Source organism: Rhipicephalus sanguineus, chromosome 2, assembly GCF_013339695.2.
Source record: "Rhipicephalus sanguineus isolate Rsan-2018 chromosome 2, BIME_Rsan_1.4, whole genome shotgun sequence".
Taxonomy (NCBI): Eukaryota; Metazoa; Arthropoda; class Arachnida; order Ixodida; family Ixodidae; genus Rhipicephalus; species Rhipicephalus sanguineus.
The window spans coordinates 53,742,144-53,768,976 of record NC_051177.1 but is presented as its reverse complement, the minus strand read 5'-3'; the positions used below and the strand labels follow the sequence as shown (position 1 = coordinate 53,768,976).

The window sequence follows — 26,833 nt, the reverse complement described above, 5'->3', positions numbered from 1 at the left end:
CTTGCCAGACACGAGCCTTTTCGAAGACATCCGCTTCCTGCACGATCGCGAACGCTTGCAAGATAACTCAAGCTCGTTACATCTACTGCAACCGCTTCTACAACTAATCATGCTTGTTACTTGACACGCGGCGATAACAAAAGCACCATATCGGGCGCTAACGCACAGCAAGCGCGAGAAAGATTACAGAACTACACCGTGTACTCACAGAACACCCTGACAACATTGCGCGATACGATGTGTCGTGGTTCGCGGTTCCCGCATGCCACGCATTAGCCGGATTTTCTCCCACTTCACCGCGCCGAAGGCGATGACAACATCGAGGTGCGCCACTTCCCCGCAGCCGCAGCGGCCGCTTGATTTGAAAAATGCGTTCACAAAATATCGAGCAAGCGCTACCGCGACTTTCGTCTCCTTTCAATAAAGTTACTGTTGATTTTCACTGATGGGAGCACAATTTCCCTGAGTTTTCCCTGAGAATTCCCGGTTTTCCCGGTCGGTAGACACCCTGGTTAATGCCTTTCGACGCTTCGGTCATAAAAAAAAAAAAAATCGAACATAGTTAACGTACAAGCATATATCATATTGTAGAAAGGGCGTGCGCCAATGGTTGCGTTTGGACCACCGTGGCAGAAGGACCACAGGCAGAAACAGAGTACGCCGCCCACAAGAGGGGTGTGATCAAAATAACACCGGTAAATAATGAAAAATGAAAGCAAGTAATGCTTGGAGCGCTCAAACATGGTGCCGATGTGAGAGGTTTTTGAAGGTCACTGCATCAGTTTGAACAGCCTGACTGCTCCTCTTCAGTGTCGGTTTAATCTAATGGAGGCTTACATATCATGCTACTTGAGATGGGAGTGATACAGAAAAAAAAAAAATGATATTTTACGTGCACAGCAGGTTATATACTCTTCGTTTCTGCAGTGCTGACACATCTTCATTTCATAATTAAGAGTTATGACGTGTGCTTTTGCGCATGCCAAAAAACACAAACCGTCAGCATTCATCAATTACCGTATTGTCAGGACCAAAAACTGCCACGGAAGGATGTTAACACTATTATTTGCATCGCCCTGCCAAAGGTGCAATGCCGAAGGGGCTGCAGATGTAGCTAAAACCCATAAGCTTCTACGTTGATGAAACTGAATCCTAGAAACCTACGTCAAGGCTTGTAAAGGGGCCTGATGGCATAGAACTACAACAACAACCATAATAATGATAATAGTGATAAGATTGAACGAGACGTCAGCATGGAATACAATTGCTAGGTAGGGTCACTAACCAAGCTTCCTTATACGTCCCAATCAACTTGAACACAATTTTTGAGAAGTTGAAAAGGTGATCTCGCCGAAAGAAAAAGAACGGTACTAAATAAAGACAATGACGAGGCTTATTGTACGGTCTATGAACCTAAAGTCATTATGCGGTCCACATAACAACCGACTCGCTGCGCGCGTTATATACTATGATTAACCCATTAGCGCCCAGCGTACTTTACAAAGTACACTTCATTTTTTTGGAATGGAAAATACACTATCCAATATTCTTATTTTTCTGATTAGCATTTTTGATGCTAAAGGTTGCAGCAAGATACTCCTAATCGAACATATTGACTCAGGTCAATTTTTTCTGTGCTACGAGTTGTTAAACTTTTGGAAAATGAGTGCCCGTCGAACGCATGTGACGACTACTACATTTTCTCAAATAATTTAAGGTTTCACACTGTATATATTGAAAAAACAGATTGGTTGTGCTTCAAAGGGAACAATATAATCACGGCGAAGCGCAAGAATCAGCTGTAGTGCACAGTTTTGCTCTGAGGGCTAATCAAATGTTTGTGTACTTTTTTGTAGTACACTGGGCCTTTGTGAGAGCTTACATGTGCGTTGCGTTGTAGGTTGCCTCAGAGATCAAACTAGGTATTTTCTTCAGAAAAATGCCGTTTTTACGGTCATTTGAGACTCGGGAGACTGCAACAGATGCCGGCAGGGATATACGAGAGCCTCTTGGTGAAGTAATTGTCACTCCCAAACGGCTGAGGAGGAGGGGGAAGACGGCTGTGCGAATGAATGCCTTCTGCCTGATGGAACGAAAAGAAATCGGGAAGACTGCTTCTGTTTTGATCCGGGAAACGAGTTTCTTTTCGTAAAGGGCAAAGACAATAGCATAGTTGCTATGGCGATGAACTATGACACAGTCGAGCCACTACGCTCTGTAAGCAGATGATCATCAACTCAAAAGAAAAACGTAGTGCCATCACGAAACATCGTCAGCAGTTAGAGAAATATTGGCATGGGAGAGATTCACCTCCACAATCAAGCTGCGTATAACTTCAGAATTTTCATTCGTGGGAAAATGAGATAGAAGCACCTATTTACACAGATCATCAACATTGCTGCACTGAATGCATAAAGGATCTGCCAACCTACTCGAGTTTTGCAGACCCTCTATGAGTCGACTGCTGTCATTCATCTGCGCACTTGCAAGACACTACCTGTGCCGTGTACACAATAGAACTATCAAGAGGTCTTCCGTGTCCAGTGTGCCTGCCAGTCCCCTCCATCCATATGGGCATTTCACAAGAAGATTGAAAAACGGTTGAAGTGCACTCTTTGTGATAAATAGAAATGATGCTGCAAAAAGCATGGTGCAATGTTTTGCATGATGCGTCACTGCTTGGACAAGTTGCATGTGCCAAAACAACTTTTGTATTAGTGTGGCAAGGGCCAAGCATGCTGGCTATTCGTGTGCCGAGCTAGCTTGCATTGCTATCGCAAGAGCCCAGCGTACTTTCTAAAGTACAGTATCATAGCTCCTGAAGGAATAGATGTAACGCTATGAAACTTGCCAGATGTTTTTGTATACTGTAGTTAGATAAGTGCGCGAAATTTCAATTACATTCAACAAATAGTTTTTGCTTCGGCCTTAATGGGTTAATCATGCCGTGTAAATGACATTCCCGAACCTCCTGTGTGGCAAATAGCGCGCATGGTTTAGCTTAATTAGGCTGAAATCTTATTACCGCTACGTTTCTACCGCGGATGAAACAACTCTACGACGGTCCCCCGTGGCGCGGTCGGCCACAAACAGAAAGTGCAAGGGGTCCTTAAACTTCTTTCGAACCGGCAAAACCTTATCTTTTACTTCTCCTCCTCTAAGACAGCGCGTATGAGCAACACCTTCATGAGTGTGTACATAAACAAGAGAGACACAGAGGGAGAGAGAAAGAAAAAAAAACGGACACGCATTGTTCCGCACGGGCCGCTCAAGTTCGTTCACCTCGGCCAGTGGCCGGCGCCGGAGAGCAAAGAAATGCGCGCGATTCACCCCCTTCTCGTTTCCCACCACCACGGTCGCGGTGGTCGTCGATTTCCTCCTCACCCGCCTCCTCCCTCTCCCTCTCTCTCGTATTTCCCTCCTCGAAGAGACGCAACAACCGGTCGGTCATCTATCGCGCAAACCGGTAGCTGCGTACGGGCCCACCACACCAACCGACCGACCATACGCAGCACTGCTAATCACTCAGCACACACACACGCTTCATGAAGGATGACGTCGGCGTATAAGCCATAAGGCTGGGTTAATTGCGAAGAGAAAAACAGCAATAAACAGGAGGGTACAAAGCAAGCGCATTTGCTAAACCAGCGGGCAACAACAGCTGGTGGACCGAGAGAACAGTTGGGACAGCGAGAAAACGGCAGAAAGGAAGGGAGGGGGGGGGGGGGGGGGGAATGAGTGAATAACTGCCTAACGAGAAACCACGCTTGAACCATACGACTAACAGGTTTAGTCGCCTAATGTTTGCCGGTGGCAATCCACTGTGTATATGCATGAAGCATGGATAAACAAAAGAAAGCGGGCCCCAAAGGCGACGAGAAAAAATAACGAAGTTTTAATGAAGCCGATAACTACGGCTCTAACAGAAATCTTCGCCAGTAAGTGTAGGTCCCTTCTGATGTACGGTAACTGTTGTTGTTCGCCTAGTCTCAGTGGCTCACACCCACTGTGGGAGATTGGCTAAGAATTAGGACGGCTTTATAAATTAATAAGAGGGTAATATAAATAATAGATATATTACGAATTCAAGACGATGTTTAGATGCACAATAACATATCGAAAAAGAAAACCTTTATCAAAATCTTTTAATAACAATAAATCAAAACCAACATTTTTATATAACTTGTTCTTGTTAACCTCTCAATGTGGCTGTCTGACGTGCTTTCCACATCTTTATTTGTTTTCTTTTTTTTTTTATCGGAAAGAAATCTGAGAATTATAGGCCGCTATGTCGCATAATGCTTGCAAACTTCCTGTCCTGGTATCCTGGCGCTATCGGCCATTTCGCGGAACTTCTGCGACTTTGAGCGTATCTATCTATCTAGCCGCCTACGACTTTGTGCTCTCCTGGCCGTTTCGTTAATCGGATGTATACCAAAGTTGGTATGGAATAGCATGACTGTATTACGAACATAAATGACAGGTCATAACATGAAAATCATGACATGCATGTCATGAACAGCATGATTTACATGCCACGGTCTTGGGGCTCTTGCGGCCGTCTCGTTAATTTGATATGTACCACAATTGGTACGGCGTGACACGAGTGTACGACAAATATAATGACAGCTCCTAAAGTGCAAATCATGACACGCATGTCATGTACAGGATTGTTTACATTACTTGGTCCCGGGACGCTCGCGGCCGTTTAAATGAATGGATACATAGCAAAACTGGTAAGACGATATATGTCTGTGTGACAAACATAACTGACACATGGTAACATGAAAATTATGACATGCATGCCATGTACGACATGATTTACATGCCACGCTCACGGTGCCCTCGCGGCCATTTGGCTTGCTTGACATACATCAAAATTGGTATTGCGCGACGAGACTGTATGATGAACGTAAATCAGAAGTGGTAACGTGAAAATCATGATATGCAAGTCATGTACGACACGATTTACATGCCACGCTCATGGTGCCCTCGCGGCCATTTCGCTCGCTTGATATACACCAAAACTGGTATTGCGCGACGCGACTGTATGGTAAACATAAATGACAGGTGGTAACTTGGAAATCATGATATGCATATAATTTACGGCATGAATTACATGCCACGTTCATTGTCCAATCGCTGCCGTTCCGCTCACTTGATGTACACCAAAATTGGTATTGCGGGACGCGGCTGTATGACGAACGTAAATGAGAGGTGGCAACATGAAAACTATGACACGCATGTCATGTACGACATGATTTACATGCCACGCTCATAGTGCGCTTCGGGCCGTTTCATTGTTAACTGGATATATACCAAAATTGGTATGGCATGACATGAGTGCGTGACGAACATATATGACAGATCATGCATTGTATATTCCAGAATATACGTTTCATTAGTATGGTATATACTGGATTGGATATGCATGCATGCATGGCAAACATGCGACTATATAGTGAACCAGATGCCACGGAATGAAGACTTCATTTGCATCATAGACGGACAAGGCGATGTAGCAGCTCTTTGCCGGCTGCTTCGCATTACATCGATTCCCACAGTGCGTGGGATCTGCCGCATCTTTTTTTTTTTTTCTTTTCTCCTACGACCGGCAGGCCGCAGTGTACCACATGTATGCCCAAAAATAAACACTTAGTGGAACACTGCTATGGTTTCCACCGCAGCTGAAAGACTCTCCACAGGCAAGACTCGTGCACATGCGTGGCTTCGGTGCCCCTAAAACACGCAATATAAGCCAGATGCGTTGCTTCATAATTTTCGCTAGGGAGAGGGATCGTGTGGCAGCCTGCGTAACAGTGAGCGAAGTAAATCAGTCATCGTTGCGAGCGATATTTGGAGGTCTATTTACGGATGCTTCATTCGAACTGTATATACCGCATGCCAAGATAAAAATATTGCAGCCGTATAATTAGTGCAGCCTTAAGTTTGAGCGCGGACCGTGTGGAGCGGAAGCACCCTTGCCCGCCCATAAAGAACGTCACTGACGTACACAGACTTTGCAATACGAAGTTCTTCGAGATCCTGTGCCTCAGTGATCGCACTAGAACGTTTAACTGGGCACGTTGGTGTGATTCCATCTTGAATGAATAAAGCTCACGAAAGGACGAGGACGAACGAGACGTTGTCTCTCGTTTCTTTTGTTCGTCCTCGTTCATTCGCGCGCTTTATTCATTCAAGATGCATCAGTGATTCACAGACGCATCAATCCTTCACTGATGCGAAGGATCACGGGACGATTGATGAGCAGGACGAGTATACGACGAGTTTACATCTGGGACCAGCCGCGATGGTCTATTGGTGATGTTGCTTGACGGCTGACCCGAAGGTCGCAGGATCGATTCCCGGCGACGGCGGCGGAATTTTCGATGGAGGAGGAAATGCTCGAGGTCCGTGTACTTAGATTTAGGTGCCCGTTAAAGAACCCCAGGCGGTCGAAATTTCCGGAGCCCTCCACTAAGGCGTCACTCGTTATCATATCGTAGTTTTGGGACATAAAACCCCAGCAATTATTATCATTATTATTGCGAACGTCTAAAATGAAAACGTGCGGGTAAGCAAGTTGGGTTTTGCACGTTCTGACGCTAGGAAAGAGGCGGCGACGCAGCGACGCAGATTAACAGGTACAATGTGCCCGAAAATAGAAACTTGCTGTGCGTGCGTCATCCTCCTTCGCCATCTCGCGAGTTATGTAAAAATGAAGTCCGCTATACTTGCGTAAGGCACTCGTAAACAAACTCCGAAGAACAGCGCAGGCGCAGTGACAGTTGCCGTATATCCTTAGGCCTGGTTGTGAATTATGCGTTATGTACATTTTGCAATCAGTACAAGAGCAGCATTCAGCTTCCATTTTTTACTTACGTATTGCAAAAGGTGTTGATCTTGAAATGTATTTAGTCAACCAACATTAACTGATATTTATAACGCACTCTTGCATAGTTTCCCCTCCTGTGTAGTACATTATTACTCTGGGGGCACTGTAAATGGATAAGTATATCCTGCTTTACATAAAGACGTACAGGTTATGCGTTCATCTTGGTCAAACAGCGCTTGTTTGTCTCATTTCTTTCATTGTGTCCCGTCCTGCCGCGCAGACCAAGATGTACAGTTCATGCGGAAATGATACGCTAAGAGATAGCTACTTATAGGAGACGATAATCTTATCGAAATACAGCAAACATATGACAGCCATACCAAGGCGTTGGACTGGGCTACTTGGCACATAGTCACAAAGGATAAAAACCAGCGGAAAACGCAGGACCCAGCGAAAAGAAGTCGACGGGACAGACTGGCCAGCCTGTTCGCTGTGTCCTGTGTTTCCCCCTGGTTTTTATCCCTTGTGCATACGACAGCCAGTGAGGCTCTTCGCTATATTATTTGAATCTGAGGAAGAGGGGAGAGGGAGGGGTAGTGGAGTCTTCCACTACAGCATCGCTCGTACGTAGTTACAATTTTAATGTCTCCGCCAGCGAAACCTGCTCTCTTCAGCTTAGTTCCCCGCTAGGCAGACCGAAAGCAGCAAAAAAGCACGAACAAAAAAAAAAACAAAGAGGGAGGGGGGGCACGAGACTCAGCTGGCGACACCGCGGGACAACGTTTAAGGTACAAGGCCAAGATTATTATAGAAATCGGTGGGACCGGGGCTATAATGGCGCCCTTGCGCCCTTCCCTCTAATCCTGCCCAGCCTAAGTACACGTGCCGCCCGGAAGGCCCTTGCGGCTCGGCGTGTGCGGCGACTCCTGGGGCGCTCACCGCCGCTGACGTGACAGGCTTGGCGATTCGAGCGGCCGTCGTCATCGTCGTCGGCGAGCCCTCGGCCAGCTGCCGTTGCGAGGCCGGCGAGGCCAAGGAACTTGGAGACTTCCGGGAGTCATTCACCACCGCCGCCAGCTAAAGCGACGGCGGGGAAAGAAACAAAAAAGAAACGAGGAAAAAAAGAAAGAAACGAAGGTACTACCCTTCTCTCATGCGGGGACGAACGAGTCAATGGGTCGCCGCCGCCAGTGCCGCGGCGCGCGCGAGTGTGACCCTGACCTCGGAGAGCGCGCGCGCGCGTGCGCGCTCGTGCGTCATGCACGCCGATCGGCAAGTCTTCGTATACTAACAGCGCGAGCCCCTCCCTTATAGAAGCACCGGGACCGAACGGTCGTGGCCTCGAAATGGCCAGGCCCACGAACAGACCAGCCGGCCGACCGGCCAGCCGGCTGAGAAACAGAAGCAGCAAGAAGAGGATGCCCGCTAGAGAGGCCTCCTCCTTTTGTTCTCCGCAACGCCAGCGCTTCTTCTTCCTCCTCGAAAAATCGAACGCGCGCGCGCCGGTTCGTTCAACGTTCGAAAGGCCGCGCGGAGCAAACAAGTCGGCCGTGCGCCCATCATCCGCGAACAACGCGTCGGCGGCGGCGATTCCGTGTCGCATCGACAATGCCTATGCGTGACCAAAACGTGCACTTGCAACGGTTGAACTTGCTCGATACAAGTTGATTTCGGGGTGTTGGCCGACTACTTATGCTCAGCTTTGACAGGGGCCTCCCAATGCGCCCTCTCCTGCGATATCCTACGGCGCTTCGGCTATCAAAGGCTTGAGCGTGTGATCAAGGAGCACGTAGTATGCACGTTACAGCCCTTGGTCTATAGTTTTTCACGGTAGATGTGTCCTCAAGAATATAAGCGTGCGCACAGAAAGAGCGAGGGGGGGGGGGACCCCTTCATATAAGGGGGACACGCCAAGTAAGCCCCATATCTGTCCTCAGTCGGACCTGTCCTGTCATTGTTTAATGTGTAGGATAATAAGCATTCAGGTGTCTGATGATAACAACGGCCGAGCACCACCGATGTTGCATACTAAAAAAAAAAAAAAACTTCATGGACGCTTGAGCTTCACTTTTAAGAGCAAAACGCAATAGCGTAATCGCACGCCGTACGCGTCGCCTTCTCAATCAATAGCCTAGCCTCGCCTCTCGGGTGGACATCTCAACCGTGTCGCAATGAAAGGAACGTGCGTGCGCGTAACATTGACCGTTTCCGACTATCTTGCAATGCCTACTGCAAGTACATTTGATAAGTGCCCACTACGCCACAATTATTCATTTTGTAAATTGGCGAAGTATAGGCGTCCATAAGGCAACAGGCGCACCTGTGCAGCTGTACACATTCTTGATGCAGTTGATGACGACGGTGCTTAGTTACGTCTGAGTGTTTTCTAACGGGTGTGCCTTTAAACAACGCACTCGCTGCGCAATTCACAGGCTTTCTCTCCGGGTGTGATTCAGCGATTCTGCCGCGCAATATTTCGTGCGTTGAGACTCTTCGGACTGCATGTTATTCATACAGTTTTATTATTTTTTTTTTTTTTTTCGAGAGAGTTTTCAAGCAGTGGCATGGCTTTGGGGTAGAACACCTAATTTCTGCGCAACGAGCCCTTTAACGCTATCGCGTTAAACGGTTTACATCCCACCCCTTCTACCCCCATAAAGCCAGGGGCCAAGACCAAAGGCAGGCCGTTGTTAACAGCACGTCAACGCTTCATTTTCATTTTTGCTCCCATTGCTAAGCTTTTCTCTCGGACTCGTCACATGGAGGGAAGCGGAAGGGGGGGTGAGCTGCGGTGAAACTTCCCCCCCCCCCCCCCCATGGCGAACGCTGCGCACGTCTCATGAAGGCAAGCAAGGGCAGAGCGTTGATTCGTTCGGCCCCCGAGTAAGTAAGTGATTGATGAAGACGACGCCTGCTCTCACCCAGCGTCCCAGAATACCGGGCTGGGATGTCATTCAGGTTGACATCCAGCGAAAGCAACCAGGAAGGAACTTCGTCTCTACCAACAGATAAGAGGGGGGGATAAGCGGAGAAAGCGTGTCTTACAAACAGGACTGCACAATAGCGAGACTAAAACGACTCCCCGGCCGCGCCGTTCATCGAGAAAATTCGGTGGGCCCTGCCCAACTTCCAAACAGGTTTCCCCAGTCATACTTTCCGTCTTACCGCGGGCACAGCCTTCCCACAGACCATTCAGAGTCCCACCCTAACCCTTCCTTCAATGTCCCTCCCTGTCAAGATGTCAAGGTTTAACAATACCGGACTCGGCCTCCAAAAACGTTATATAAACAAAAACCATCAAATCTCGTGGGAAGCCCGGATTTACATCAAATGACGTCATTACGACAATCACACATGCTCCCACGTCCCTCCCCCCATGAGCTGTTGGTGCAGAGTCTGCACACTCGAATGCAATTTAGAATATCCGGCTTTCTAGTATTAAAATTTAAAGCTGACCTGTGCAGCCCAGTAGCGTTTTCCATTTTAAATACTTCGGTATTTTGTGCGTAGCCCCTTCAGACACGCATTATGATGCACTGTCTGCAAATGCGTCAAAAACGCATGGCATGATTCGAAGGCACTCAGTATTACATATCAAGAAAGAAAACGAAGAAATGTGTTGTTTTTTGTGAGTTTCAATAATTAATCTTTATTAGCGTGTTACTAATTATCTAATTATTCTGCCATCAGTCAGCTTCAGTACTTGCATAAAAAGAATCAACTATTAGGCCCGAAAACCATGTACACCTTCTTTGTTGGTTGTATTTGTTTCGAGCGGAGAAAAAAAATACTCTTTACGTTGGTCCTGGAACGCGGCACGTCGAACGATCGTCTAAAATGGTAGTGTCTCCAGCAAAGTGATCCTCTGCAGCAATACGCAGGGCAGTGTAGTTAAATGACCGCTAGTTGTCCAATCAGGAAGCATGCACGAATGTGCACACTGAGTTTCAAGCCATTTGAAGAAACACGCGGCATGGGACGCGCCTCCGAAGTTTGCGTCCTCAAACGAGGACGCCGTGCCGCAAAGGGGTAGGTCAATGCAAATTAATATCGCCGCCCATGTGGTAAACCATCAAGAGGCTCGTTAAACACAGAGCATCGTTAATTAAGGAGAAACAAAGGCTGCAGTGTCAGGCTATTTCCAACCTATCTACAGTATTGATATGCTTGGGCAATTAACCAAAGTGGTGGCATATATTCAGAAAAATAAAGCATACATCTCCTGAACTAGGCCCCCGGTTTGTCATAAATATTGTGTATAATCCTTACTAATAATGGGGGAAGGAACCGGCTATGACGCTTGTGACACCTCAAGAAGGGGAATTTTAAAGACGATAGTCTTTCTTGGGGAACTTAAACGCAGAAATTTTGGTCTGTCTTTCTGTCTTTCTGTTTGTCGGCACGTCACCCGATTCAGCCAACCGGCCAAAGTTGAACCACTTGCTTACCGCCCACCCATCTTGAACTGGTACGGCTGTTCATACTTGTGAAGGTTGTCGATTAAAAAGTAAATATTACGCATATCTGATGTCTAACATCATTAGGTAAGTATTAGGTGGTGTGTTCCTTTAATAGAAAATACGTAGATACGCAATTTTAAAGACCTTGATGGTATGCGTTTAACGTTGAGACAGTAACGCGTTTATTAAAAGATTGCCACAGCTGAAGCGATCAGCGGTCCAAGCCGAGCAAGCGCGAGCGCCAACAACAACCGTCTTCGTCTTCTTCTTTCGCAGGCGTTCTTGTCTGCGCCCTACCATGTTACAAATCACTCCCCCGCGGAAAAGGAGCCATCCTGGCGACCTAAGGAACAGGTACAACTGGTGGGTCATAATGCGGCTTCAGTCGATCGACGTGAACAGTCTCGCGGCCGCGACGACGGCGGTCCGTAGATGATTGAACAGGCTCAATCATATAGTTAACTGGGGATGCTTGACGTAGGACACGGTAGCGGCCTTCGTACTTAGGCAGTAGCTTTGTGGAAAGGCCAGGAGCGGAGGAGGGAACGCGAAGCCACACCAACGTTCCAGGCGAATACGACTGAGGAGGCAGGTTTCCGTCGTGACTGTCCTTCTGGCCCTACTGGCCCTACAATGTTACAACCCTAGTTTCTTAAGGTGCGCTGAAAATGAGATTGCGCTGAAACTTGTCTTCCTCCGTGCCCTCTGCACAAGCTCATGTTGTGTTTCGGTTTCGGTTCAGTATTGCATTGTACGAATGACAGGGGGCGCCGCTCTGGCATTCCTGTTTTACCCAGGCGACGTGTAAGTAAGAGAGTTTGTGGAGAGTACTCGTTGAGTGCGGACGTTTCTTCTCCTTCGGTGCATCGCGCCAAAACAGCGTGTTCGGGCTGGCCGGCGTCCCCACCGGTCGCGTTGGTCACCGCCGGTCTTCGCCTGCCGCTGCGCCGGGATTACCAGCCCGCAACACAGCACTCATGTTTCCCGACGTATTGCCAGATGGCGTCCATATCTCACGCAGCGCCTCTTCTATCGTCTTTATACGACATTTGCAGCGAAGCACGCAGATACGCGGCCAATTTTTTTGAGGGGTTCGTTTCTTTGTTAGACACAACCAAGTCAATCCAACAGACAATTAGGCCAAGGAAAGCATAAGGGACATTAATAGTTGTCATTTTTTAGCTTTAGCGAAGTAATTATGATGCAAATTGAAATTAATCATAGTGGACGAGAAATCATCACTTCCATCGATGGGGTCCAAAAACCCACAACCTTCGAATTACGCGTCCAATGCTTGTAGCACCTGTCTTAAAATTGCATTAGCAGTGGTTTTGATCTTCTTTACTTTCTGATACAAGTTCAGGCTCATGATACCCAGCAGAAATGCAAAACACCATCATGCACCAACATGCAAAACACTCAAAACACCATCACCATCCTTCACCGGTATCGTGTATGGCATCACTGTAATATGTAGGGCACCACTTCAGAATGCAAGGAAGTTCTCATACTAGTGAAGCACTAGTGGCTGTGATATAGCTATCTTGATCATTGAAGTCGTATGTGCAAAAGCACACGTTATGGCCCACCAAGGCCTCGGGAGACGTTTGGCCCAAGTGACATGACGACTGACTTTCATGTTTTTGATCTCAATAAAAGGCTCCAGATTTGCAAGGCATGAAGATGCAGCACATCCCCACAGCTCTTAAGATATCTTTTGCTCAAAATACTTGAACTCTCAGAGCATTAAACATCGCTCTCAAGAATTCTACGAATATAAAGGACCCAGAACATCTATACCTGAAACTCGAGCAACAGGACCTTAATAACTATCAAATAATGTAATATACCCACACTGGAAGCAATTCTTGAAATTTTCTCTCATACGAATGAACAGGGGTGCAACACTACTTTAGCAATTTCCCTAGCATATCTGCTATTGCAACTGATGTTAACAGCACTCCACTCATCGCAACTATGCCATCCAACCTTTTCTTTTTTTCTCCTTTAGCAATGCATGTATGGTAGCTTCTGCTTGAAGCTAACAATTGTGGCACAAGCCACATCGGGCAAAGATCTGCAAGATGGTTCCCAATGAAATTGAAAATCACAAGGTCCTAAACAAAAAATTGTGCATGAAAGGTTAGTGAGCATGTTTGGAAACAGTTTCAACTGCCCAATAGTGACAGCAAACCAGTTGCAGAAAGCACCAACAACTGAGTTACCCCACTCAGCAGTGAACAATGAAAAATCATAAAGAGTGTGAGTGCTTACACAAAGGTGTGCATGATCCGTTCATGGTCAAAGAGATTGTCAAGTGACTAGTATCTATAGGCTACTGCTATCTGACATTGGCTGGCAGCCAACAAGCACCTCCGAAAACAGCTAAAAGCCCTGAAATCATAGACAAGAAGCCAGCTCAGACAGCAGTCTGTGAACAGCAAATTCCCCACAAAATTACAAAAATTACCTCACAGATGTGTTCCCATCCTCACTGTCCTTATGTTTCTTAATGGCATTTGTACTAAATCCAGTCACACACAGCCAGCAGATTTATTATTTTTGATGTTCAGCATTTCAAAACATTTTTTTAGCTATGTTTGAGGCAAGCATCAGGTGATAAACTTAAGCTGGTGATATGGTCGTCAGATGATTTTCTCCATGATATCCCGAACATAATGACCAAGACGTTCCTGCACTCCTATGAAGTGACGCTAAAGAGAAAAATGGTTATACCAATACTAGTAAATTACACTTCCACAATACCGAAAACACCACTCTTGTGGTGACAAGACACTTGGTAAGCCAGAAAATGTGCAAGGAAGACATATAGGTGGCAATGCCACCCTCGAAGTTCCTGCCCCAATTCAATGTGACATCATAGGTTTCGACGGCTGGCACCTGCTAGGGACCACATAATTCATTAACATTGTAGATCTATGCTAGTTGAACAAAGAAACTTATAATCAATTTACCCCAGGAAGAAGTCCTAAGTCAGACAGCTTTATTGTTATTTTTAGGTCTTTCTTTCTAGGATGTCTTTAATATAAAAATATATACTGGAGCAAGAAAACACTATTTCCTTTAAACACACACACACACACACACACACACACACACACACACACACACACACACACACACACACACACACACACACACACATCTGACTTGTGCACGTTACAGAACATAAGTAACCTATTACAATTACAATTTATTTCATAATTTATTACTTCCTTTAAATCATAATTGATTACAGTGACCAATTACAGCCCCAGAAAAGTAACTCTGCATTTACAGGGACGTAATCGATTACTCTTGCATTACTTTCCTTCAAAATTTTATGCCGTAACACAATAACACAAGTTGACTCAAACTACAAGGAATTGCTTTGGCTTGCAGTGCAGAGAGAAGGCTGGAGGCTTGTTCGAATGCTGGGAGGCTTACTGTGATACAGTGTTACCCATTGTTTACTTTCAACAGGAGTTGTTTTTCAAAGTATTCATCGCTAATTCTCCCACATTTCCTTGTCAAGAAATGAGCTGCTATGTTGAACACTCTCTCAATGCATGTGCTGGAGGGAAGGGCGGTATTATAACGCAGGAACACCTTGCGCACTAGCTTGTAGTTGTGCAGTGCTTCGATGTTAGTGTCCATCTCTTCTATGAAATGTCGAGTTTCGCTGTTGCTGGCACACGGGTAAGGCGTTGCAGGTAAGGTCAAGGAAAAGGTGAAAATGACTCTGTAAGGAGCCCCCGTCCTGTCAGACGGGGGGGGGGTCCCTACAGAGCTGTCGTATATTTTTCAGGACAAGAACTGCCACAGAAAACTGGTTACAACTTGATTTTGGAAAAAAAAAGTAATTGGTTACTGGTAATCAATTACAAGAAAATGTAAATGAATTAACCAAAGCGCTACAGTTTCGAAAAAGTAATCGATTGTTTTACCAAATCCTAAAAAAATGCAATTATTTACAAGTAATCCATTACTCGTAACGCGTTACACACAACTCCTAATATACAGACACTCAAAACGCAACCAGAAAGAGGAATTTCGGGAAGTTGGCATGGCTTCATTTCTCAACACCAAACTCACAAGACAATGGAACATTATCGTCGCTACTTTTTTTTCTCCACTGTGGCAAGTCAGTACACAGAAATTAGAATTGCAGAGAAAAATGTATGGACAACTATAATGTGTGTGGCAACATTTGTTGCATTGTGGTATTGTTTCTTAAAGGGACACTAAAGGCAAATATTAAGTCGACGTTCATTGTTGAAATAGCGGTCCAGAAACCTTGTAGCACTACTTTTATGCCAAGGAAGTGCTTTTTTTAAAATAAAACCACGCTTTAGTGGTCCACATCGCATTAGCGCACTTCAAGTCACCCGCCTGAAAGCGGTATCTCGCACGTCACTGTTGCCGTGCCCAACGTTGCCCTCCTTCACTGTGCGGCGGCGTGCACTAGCGGCGTGCACCATTCGGGCATCCGGCAACTTCACATGCATGCGGTATTTTGTCGAACTTTCTGTCAGAGCGACTTTCACAAGCGTGCAAAACACACGCGGCAGTACACGATACCGAAACTACCACTGAGATGCGACCGCGTGAGCGAAGCAGGGCGCCGGGCGAAGCTCAGTTTGGCAAAAACGGAACTTCTGAACCACGCCTGCCATTCCCCATGGCAACGACAAAGAGGTTCTTTTTTCCATAAATCAAACAGAAACGAACAAGCAGCATTTTATTACGTGTCTTGATGCACGGAAGGTTCTTTTTTTATTGCAGCTAGTTTGAGTACTAGTGATTAATTGTATTCAGACCCTCTTACGTCATCGGGATCACTTCCAAAATGTCCCACTCGTGGCGCTCATCGTGTGATACATTTTGCTTAATTTCTCCGTAAGTAGGACACTGCTGTTGATAATACTGCCGTTTTAGACATTGTCATACATTGAGCTTTCACTCTGACATAAATTGTTATTTGCCTTTAGTGTCCCTTAAGGGGATGACAATCTCTCCCTCTTTTTTTATTTCACATTTCATCACGAAGAAACAAAGCCAAGACGCAATGATACGACATTTTGTGATTTCAGACTTCACTGCAATTCTGGGTACTGGACCTATTCATATGAAACAACAGCTCCAAATAAAAATTAATGTTTAAATCTGAGTGAGGTAATTTTTTTTTTAACTTGAGGTCGGATAAACATCTCAGAGTAGGTGTTATAAAAATCCATGACACATCGTAAGATACAAGTGTTGGAATTCTCAACGTGGCTTAGCAAGCTGTCTCCAGTTTTCATTACCTTTCTCGCTCAGTTAAGGCTCAGACCATAGCAAGACTAATTCCACGTTCCAGGAATGCATATTCTAATCTAGTTTAACAAAGTACGATCTCTGAGTCTATAAGCATGACGTGCCTTCCTTCTTATTGTCATTGCCGTGCTTCAACTTGAGCAAACGGCATTAAAGCCTAATACTATTAACTGTATATTGATTTCCAACCTACCCTACAGCCACCGACCGCAACATTTGTATGCTAAGCAGCATATATACAAAAAAATACTAAATTAATATGCAGCAAATACAGAATGATAAGGAACTCTCAAATGTACTTTTTTACCAACCAAAGTTTGACATAGCTGTGTTACTTTAGCTCCCACATTATCTTCAAAAAGTTATAATTGCTTCCTTTCAACCACTCCAACTTTGCGTAAACAGCAGTTGACAGCAATAGTCAGTAGCTTTTTCCCACGAACAAAAAACAACTTTAAAAAGCCACTTATGTTTTGAGTATGCTTAACAGTATCTTCTAAACATTTAACGAATCAGCAGCATTCCTTTCTTAATATGTGCTAGATTTTTAACATCGGTGCAGCCAGAGTTACTTTAAAAGTGGGGGAGGGGGCACAGACAACCATGTACATGTGTGTGGTGTCTGTAAAATAAATACAGGTATGATGAGTGGACAATATAATGGAAGGGGGTTGTTGACATACGTTTACATATGTCAGTGCACTGATATATGTAATCATCATAGGACGCTGCAAGGGTACCTTTAGCTATGGGTCAGGAAAAAAATTCAGGAGCCCTTGAGCTAAAGGGAAAATGGGGGCAAGCAAAGCTGTGCATCTTATAGCTGGCACACTAGTTTTCTCTCTTTCTTTCTATCGCATTGCACAGTGCTCCCTCCAAACTGTTTCTTTACTACATGCCAAGACTAGACCTTTAGCCATGTGCTTTGCGGAGCAACGCTTCAGTTGCTACAGGCAACCACAACGGTCATGTGTTCATATCCAGGCAACACCGAAATGTGGCGACGTGAAATGACAAGTCACCCCTATAAAAGATCCGATTGCCATATCAGAAGCAGCTGATCACCGACAAGCCCCCGATCGAGAGAGCATCAATTATTGGAAAATGACGCATACAAATACGCATGCAACCAGCGCACCGCCAAGGACTGCATCTCTGTACACTCGCCGGCACCGGGTTTTTCACATAAGTTGCCGCCACCGAAATCTGTAAGTTATAAAAGCTTCGCTTAGAGCAGCCTTATTGTATTTACAGTGCCAGATGCTTAAATGCTGCTTTTTGTCCTGAGCGTTTATCCTACATCAGTTGTTTCCTCCACTTTCTGTTCAGCTCGATTCTGTTCTGGTCTTACCACCCACTGCTCACTGCCAGTTGAACCGTTGATAACATGGGAATGCTTTCGTTCTGACCACTAGCCAAGTGCGAAAAGCATGCAAGGCACCTCTACAATATAATGACCCAGAGTGCTATCTCAAGTTGCCTTTAGCCGGAATATCTCTCTGAATTTCCTTAAAGGTGATTACTAATAAGACTGTGCCATAATGATTACAGTAAGGTGTGTTGAGCTATCTTATAATCTTGAGAATTACCCATATACATTTTTTAGGCATCTGTAGGTAGCCAGAACACATAAGCTTGACATAAAAAAAACGTGGCTGTGCTAACGATGCCATGGGTGATCAACTTGTTAAGTAATTAAAGACAGCTGTCGAAAACAGTACTGCATTGCATGTATTAGAGGTCCAACTCTAAAAATACTAAAGAACGTAAAAATCCAAGGTGAGAACACAATGCATAAAAATGTTGAATAAGAAATACAGCACAATAATAAGCATATGTGTAACTGTGGGCCGTGGTACAGTCGTCATATCCCCTGCGATAAAGCTACATAAAGAGAGAGAGAGAATTTATTTACAGAAAGGCAGAGAGGTCGGCCTCAGCTATAGTTTGCTCTGGCCTGCTACTCTACATTGGGGTGGGGGGACAGGGGAGCGAAAGAGTGATGAATGACGATGGTAAGGTAGGAAGATGAGAATATAGTTCGTGACGCTGGGGCAGCTTACCATTAATTGTCATACAACATTATCACATAATGCTGCTGTTGTCATACTGCAGTCCACTGAAAATGCCATAATATAAAGTGCCCCTTGTTTTCTTAGTTTGACACAACCTTAATGAAAACCAGCAGACAATGAAGCCAATACACTTAAAACAGTTCAGTTGATGTCCCCTATTACCATCCTTGGCTTCATTATCTGCTGGTTTTCATTAAGGTTGTGTCAAACAGAGAAACAAGCCCTCAAAATTCCCTTCTTTCATTTTTTTCTTATAGCAAGATGAGAAAAAAATCACATGGATGCTTTATGGAAAGCTTGCTGATAGGGCAATTATTTGTTACCGCAAATCCAGAATCTATATACATGTTCATTGGTTTCTGTCAATCATTTTAATAATCTCAGGCCTTTCAAGTTTATCACACTGGCCTGCAAGTGTTGCTGAGCGTGGAAGCTGCCATCACTATGTCTGAATGGCTGAACAAGTACACTCATAGGCCGATAGGTGAAGAGGAGTGGAAGCATGTTAGTGCATAGATCTTCAGCTACAAGATGACCAGGCCTGAGGTTTTTATGAAGTACACAAGGGTGCTCTAAGGTAGCTATGGTCTTGTTAATGATTTAGTTTCTTTGTTGTTGCAAACTGGTTATCACCTCAGTAATTACGAGGCGTATGCTTGTTGCACAAGACATAACATGTTGAGTGAGGAGGACGGTAGGTAATAGAAAGCATGAGCGAGTCCAGTATACAAAAGGTGTGCCAATAACGACATCTTGTGGTGCTTATAACTACAATTATAGACACCTTCTCTTGTATTCAATGAATGTTCTTGCTCTCAAAAAAAGAAATTTAAAGGACACCATGTTTTACAATTACGCCGCTACCGCAAATTTACACCAGCAGCAAAGCAACACGTGTTTTATTATGGCAGTCATAGGTGTGTTCACCTGGTTCACCTCTGTGCTGACATTTCAGCCGTTTACAGTTACGCCACCAGGTAACTTGGTATTCCGTTAACGCCCAAAAGTTTGCGGACAAACTGAAGCTCTCTATTACACTTCAATAGAACATGGCCCTTCTTCCCTCTACCCTTCTAAAATATTGCTAGCAATAAAAATTTGCGCAGCTTGCACTAAGTCGCACTAGGCTGGGTCCCAGCAGAGCTGCTAGGCATGTTTTCTCTTGTTAGCCATCTGTACAAAATGCTTGGGCAGTGAATGAGCGTGTGCCGGTTGATGATGATGAGAATTTTCCATCTGCAACACGGCAAACATTGCTATAACAGCTCTGCCGTAGAACTCCTATAGCGCGTGCCACAGAAATTGGGCAAATCCCACTACTCACCACACTGGTCCACTAAAAATTAACAAGGGAACACATAGGCGGCAAACAGCGATCAAGTTATTGGTACAGACGTAACCAATAATTGTGGGAGACTTAAACAAACCATCAGAAACACTGGCGCCGCACGTTTCAGCTTCTCTTGTTAACTTGAGTGCTTGGGCGGCAACTGAGCGTGTGTTGGTTCATAATGATGATAACTTTATATCTACGACACATGGCCAACCTCGAGCAAAACAGCTCTGCTGTAAAACTGATCTTAAGTTCAACACAAATATGTCAACCAAATGCCATGCTGCAACGAGCACTAGAAGTGGTTCGAAAGTGGCACCTAATTGCATCATGCCTAAAAAACATATAATAATAGAAATTTGACATAATTACGGCTGTAAGTGAGAGAAACTAGTATGATGTTTCTTTCTCTGCTTTTAGAACTAAAGATATTGCATCTTAAGTGAACTTAACTCTTCAACGTTTCAAATATTGCTGCAACTGATATTGCTGACCTATTGATGCAATTGTGTTTGTTTGGACATATGTGATACTGTATATCCTTCTTTAAGCTCTGCGAATCTTTGAAGACTAAGAGAGTCATTGAATTCCCACACTACACTTGGAATGCGGAGACACCTAAAAAAAAAAAACACAGGTTCTGTGGCAGTCAGTATGCCCCACTGCACCAATGTGGCGAGCATCGCAACAATCTCCTACGTATGGTGCAATCATACAAAATCAGAACAATGAGAAAAACTATGGCAACTTCCAGGAAGAATTTACCTAAGGAACGCCAGGTAAACGAAGCTGCAAATTATGCCCTCATACAATTTACATGCGATGGTTAAAAGCAAACGGTTAAACAAGATTTCCATAAAACTGTGTTCTTGTTAAAAAAAGAACATAACCTCCTCAACAACCTTTTTACTTCGAAATTTTGGTGAATTAATGTAATGTACACTGAGCAAACAGATTACCACAAGTGCCAAAGACAAGAGCAGGAAAATTGCGACACGCGGCATCTTGCTCCTGAGCGTGCCAACATGCAAGTGGCAGTCATGATCTATGCATTCAAGCAGGGGCAGCCAACATAACATAGCCCGCGCTAAAGCCCATATTTCGAATACTAAAAGCAATTTTTTTGCTCTCATCAATCACTTGTAATCTTTTTCAGCAGCAGCTCTGCCATGATGTGCGTCTACTGAAGTAAGATATCTTGTTACCTCAAGAAGTTATCTTATTTTTAAGGATTTCTGTCTGCAACCGGTGTTCATACAGTTATGTGAAAATCCAAACTTAATTTTGAAATACGTTGTAAAGTGAATATAGTTATTTCATATTCAGTCATATGTTGGCTTTGTGGACAACTATTTAAAGACTTTTCATCATACTGACAGCGAAACTTATTTTTCGAATACCTATTCGTTGGTACAAAAGCTTACTATTCCAAGAGTTTTTAATAATTTAATATTTTTAAACAAAAATTAACCAGTTGTTTCATTCACTTAAAAAGAGCAATAATATCGGACGTCCCAGTGCCATACATGCCTAACTTGAATGTGATGCATTAATTCAAATTCCCTTACACCCAGTGTAGGATAGCGAACCAGACGCTGCATTTGGTTCACCTCCCTGCCTTTACCCTTCTTGCACCCTCTCCCTCTACAATAAATATTTTTTAAGGCATGTAATTGATTTGGTACCAGTTGTAGAAAATTTTGCAACACCGAACAAAAGTTTATACCTCGTAAATTCTAACACTGTGAACCCTGTTCACATACTTTAACAAATGCTCCCACCCCCGCCACCACCAATAAATTCGAACAACTCACTGCTATGTTAGGAGAATTCGTTGCTGGGCTTAGTTGGTTGTGTTGTGCCGTGTGGGTTTTTCTATGTCCCAAACTTACCCGCAACTTGCACATACAGTTTATCATTATGAACTTTAACTCACTGCTAACACGGGGCATATTCAACGTACTGTATTCATGCTATGCCTGTATAGATATGAAAAGAACACCAATCATGAATTGTCTCTCACAGAGAAAAATAAGAGACGGAAGGCATATAGGGCTGTACACGAACTATACATTCTGCCACTGTGCACTTCATGGCGTGTTATAAAACAAGCCTTCCAGAGAAATCACTTCTGGGGCAATGAGGCGGTCATGGCGTGGGATGGGTTACAAAACATGCTTACGTATGGTAAGTAAAGGCCACAAGATTGCTTGTGCAATAGGTCTTGCAACAAGCCCAGAATAGTTCCTACTTTTCATTGATGCATGCAAATCCGCGTTGATGCATCCCCTACAACTGGTAAAGAGTGGCAGCCGAAATGGGTAGCATTCATTCAACAAGCAGATATGGCCTTAAGTGATGCTGAGCCGTGATAGCCCCGTAAAAAGAGCACTTTCGCCTTTCGTTCGTCTGTGACGCAATTACATGTTGGAATGAAGGCAGGCCATCAGCTATTGTTGTACGGGCATCTTTAAGAGCACTTCGTTACCATAGCGCACAAAATGTTTGCTGATGATTTAGCTCAATGAACACTGACAACGCCCATGTGGTTAAGTACAAGTGGCACGGACGAGGCCAATTACACACCTTATGTAACATATCACGCGCCAGATGGCGGTTCCCAAAAACGAATGAATCACGCGTAAACACCGCAGCAGCTTTGGCTCCGATTTTTGTTCAACCTCACGTGCTAGCCTGCGAAATACGGGTAGGCGAAAATATAATACACCTTCCTGGAAATGTGTGATAAGCACAACTCATTTCCTGCAGCGCAAAAGGGCTAAAAGTGTAAGTTAACAAGTTGTCCTACCGGCCGCGATCATGTCAATAGGAAGCGCGATTTAAACCTAAATCACTGACCGCGCAAGTGATCGGTGGCATGTGCTGCGCATGAGCAATGCGGACAGGTTAACCACATGACATGACTGCGTCAGATGTGGTACACCCGTGCTATTACTTTGAACGTGAAACTCTGGCCGACACGGCGACCGAAACTTCAACTAAGCAGCCGACGGCAGTAAAGCAAACATATATATAAGAAACAACACGGAACTGTTAACGCCACGATGGTCGGCCACTGACCTTTGAGTACGATCAGTGCCGCTTATACGTAGACAGAATAAATGAGCGAAACAGGTGAGCCAAGCTGAAGCAGCAGTCGGTGGAAGTCTCTAGAAGAGACAGCGAAAAGGAGGTCTCGGCTGTCTTCGGCGGGGCAACATCTGGGAAACAACTACGCACGCAGTAGGGATGGCCGGCAAACAATGGTGCCGCTCGGGGTTGCTCCGTCCGCGCGGCAAGGAAGGATGCGCGGGATTAGTTCGCGAACCGTGCCAAATGTCAACAACCGCAGTGCCTGGAAATGAAACATCCTCGTCGGTGACGCCATACGAACAGCGAGCGGCAAGGGGAAAAAAGCGCAGTGGAGAGAGATTGTTGTCAGACGCCGCCGCGCGCCGTCAAAAATTCTCCGCGGGCGCGAGGCACACGATGCCGCGGCCGTAAGCCCGAGTTTCAACACGCCGTAAGGAGCGAGCGCAGAGACAAAAACACGACGGAAATGCGGGCGCTTTTTAAAAGTCCTAGTTACAGCGCCGGCGAACGCCATATTGGCGGCGAAACGACGCTACCACGGGAACTGACAAAGGGCGGACACACGCCGGAGGCTGGGCGTGCGGCGCGGACAGCACGCGACGCGTCTCCACCGCTCGGCAGGCGCGTGACAATCAGACCCGGCGATTGTTCGAACGCTACCGCTCTTCGCAAAAATGTGTACACCAGCTACTCACTTGGCCGAACCGCAGAAATCCGCACGTTTTTACGCTGCCGATGCACATGTGCGTCTGCACGCAACCGCCATGTTTGAAGATGACAGTCCGCGTCGGGCGGCGGCGGCAGGGCACCCAAACGGCGGTTGCTACCGGCGCGGCAAAAAAAAAAAAATGCTACGCGCGCGCGGCAGTGTGTGCGTAACTTTGCTGAAATAAGCTCTGTGAATCGTTCTATAGCAGCGACGAATGCGGTAATATTGGCAGGAAATTTGTAGAACGCTATCTTTGTTTGCTTTTCTCCTCTGCGGAACGAACGAAGCCGGTGCAACGCCCGCGGGGTGAACTCCCCGAAGTGTCAACACCCTTGCCGACCGACCGTATCTCTGTACGGCTGGTCGCTGACAGCTTCTGACCTTGACTTCGCCGCTTAACGCTAGAGAGGCCCTTTATCATTAAGAAAAACAGGTCTTGTTGCTCATTGCACTGGCGGTTTCTTTTACACATGCGACATGTAACGGGGAGCCCAACGCACAACAGGCCGCTGTTCTTTTCTGTGCGACCGCGGTAGACGTTTTGAAGGTACATATGATGCGACCACCCTCGATTTTCGAAAAGTGATCGAACTGTCTGATAAATATTAGCTAAAGAAACAGAATGCATAACCGCGGTAGCGATGAAAAATGCGTGCGCATAACCGGCAGTGGTTACTCCTAAAGTTACCTCCGAGTCTCATGAGCACCTGCCATGCTCTAGATCGTGCAAGAGCATTAGGATCAGGCTCTCATGCCATTTGGATTAACTACCGACCATTTAAAGCGTTTACTCGGCTCGTATGATAACCTCGCGTGCAGAGGTTATCATAAGAGTTCCACCATGACGCGCAATAAGTAAGCGCGCCGTTACACAAATCTTCTTTTGACGATTCAAGCAGCAGTTCCTCAGTGACGCAAGAATATAGCATCAATATTTATATAAGATGTAGCCTAGGGTCTCTTGGCTCTTTGCAACACCACCAGTGCCGACCGCAATATCACGAAATCTCCCGAATAATACATTCTTTGTATGGTGGTGCCACCTGTCGGCGCCGGCTTGTACCATACGTCAAGGTATGGAGCACCACAGCATGCAGTGGTGCCGAGGTCCATTCGAAGCGTAAGCCAGTCCCTTCCTATCAGGGGCGTAGTCAAGGGGTTTAGGGGGGTTCGAACCCGAACCACGCGCACACATACAAACGCACGCACGAACATACATGAAGTGTGGTTGAACTAGCCCCCCCCCCCTCCTCGAAAAAAAATTCTGGCTACGCCTCTGCTTCCAATGCCACTCTCCTTTGTCATGGAGAATGGAACTGGCATCAGTAACGTAGCCACAAAATTTTTGCGGGGCGGAGGGGTTCAACCATACTTTATCATTGTTAGTGCGTGCGTTCGCATGTGTGTGTATAAATAAATGAACAAATATATATATATATATCGAAATTTTCGAGGATGTTGAATTCCCCCCGCCCCCGGCGGCTACCCCCCCCCCCTGCTTGGCATATACGCACTTGCCAGGGGCGTAGCCAAGGGGGGGGGGGGGGGTTGGGGGTTCAAACCCCCCCGAAATTTTTCAGTTTTGCTTGCGTATATGTACACGCACACATACAAACGCACGCACGAACATACATAAGGTATGGCTGAACCCCCCCCCCCCCCCCCCCTGAAAAAATTTTCTGGCTGCGCCCCTGGCACTTGCAAATAACAGATTTGTTATGGTAAGCTCAAGTAATGCTGAAAAGATGAAAAGGATAATAAACAGATCTGAGCATTGTAAACCTTCGTTGTAACGAAACCGCTTTGTTCGAATTATCGCATCATGGACTGTATGCGTTTCAGCATGGATTGTTTGAGGTTGTACACTACAAGTCGCACAGAGCGCGAAGTTGCCATTTTCGCGCTTTCACGCCTATGACACACTCGCGCGGGATCTTGCATTAATTGTAACACAATAAACGAACAATATTTTTGAAGTCCAGTAGCCTATTGAATTTGGCTGGTTGGTACATAACTAAAAGAAAACCCCGCTAAAAACGGCACGATATCTCGAGATGAGTCAGATACGGTGTTCACTAACAAACAACCAAGCTTAACAGCGTATTTATTACATGTACCGGAAGTACGATCCGTACAAACAACACGACAAACAAAACAAGTACGTGAGGTTTCACCGTAAACAGGCACACCCGGCGTCGACTTCTCACGGGACATGCTCTCCACGGCAAATGTTAATTTCTGATCTGTTGATTAGCGCGAGCGGCGCTTCTGTACTTTAACAACTGACTGTGCAGGTCGCTATAACTACAAACGGCTGAAACTTTTAATTAGAGGTTGCGTCATAAGGCTAAGTGGGAATTCAGCTTTATCGAGAACCTCGTGTACCGTGACCTTTAATCACCGGATTTACTTTGTTCCATTGCGATGGAGGGATAGTGATAGCGGGCACGCTGGCACTGTTGTCACTTTTGTACGCGCTAAAGTGGCTTTATTTTCGTGTTATTTATTTATTTATTTATTTATTTATTTATTTATTTATTTATTTATTTATTATTTATTGCTTGCTTGCTTGCTTGCTTGCTTGCTTGCTTGCTTGTTTACGTCCGGGCTTCATTGCTAGATTGCTTACGCACTCAATCGCCGAGGCATTATAGATACGGGTGGAGTAATAACAAGCGAGTACACGCTGCAAAGCACGCGGCAAAAACGAACCTGCTATACGTAAAGAAAAAGACGCATGGTACAATAGAAAGACTCAAAGCGAAAAAGAACGTATAATTTAACATGCGAAAGCATATATGAAAGACTAATCACGCATTAGCGAAAACAAAATCAACTTAATTAATTCGGCGGGTGGTATAAAAGGAGGATAAGGAGCGCGGCGCAGTGCGCGCAAACCCAGAGAGAGAGTGCTATCGGAAATGTGGCGGCCACATACCGCGATAAGGTAAATAAACGATAAAATAACGTACCTTCTTTACGCAGGACGGTCTCAATAAAAAAATAATAATA

The 26,833-nt window shown here is 45.3% G+C and overlaps 1 protein-coding gene across 4 annotated transcripts in view; it reads right to left on the bottom strand.

Annotated features, from left to right (window-relative positions):
* The window catches only part of LOC119382964 (brain tumor protein-like), a 118,889-nt gene extending 94,934 nt beyond the window's left edge, over window positions 1-23,955 (bottom strand). For all 4 annotated transcript variants that reach the window (XM_049412370.1, XM_037650900.2, XM_049412369.1 and 1 more), the window contains exon 1: window positions 23,808-23,955. The gene's annotated coding sequence lies outside the window, so the exon portion shown is untranslated. The remainder of the gene's footprint in view (window positions 1-23,807) is intronic.
* Window positions 23,956-26,833: the final 2,878 nt, after the last annotated feature.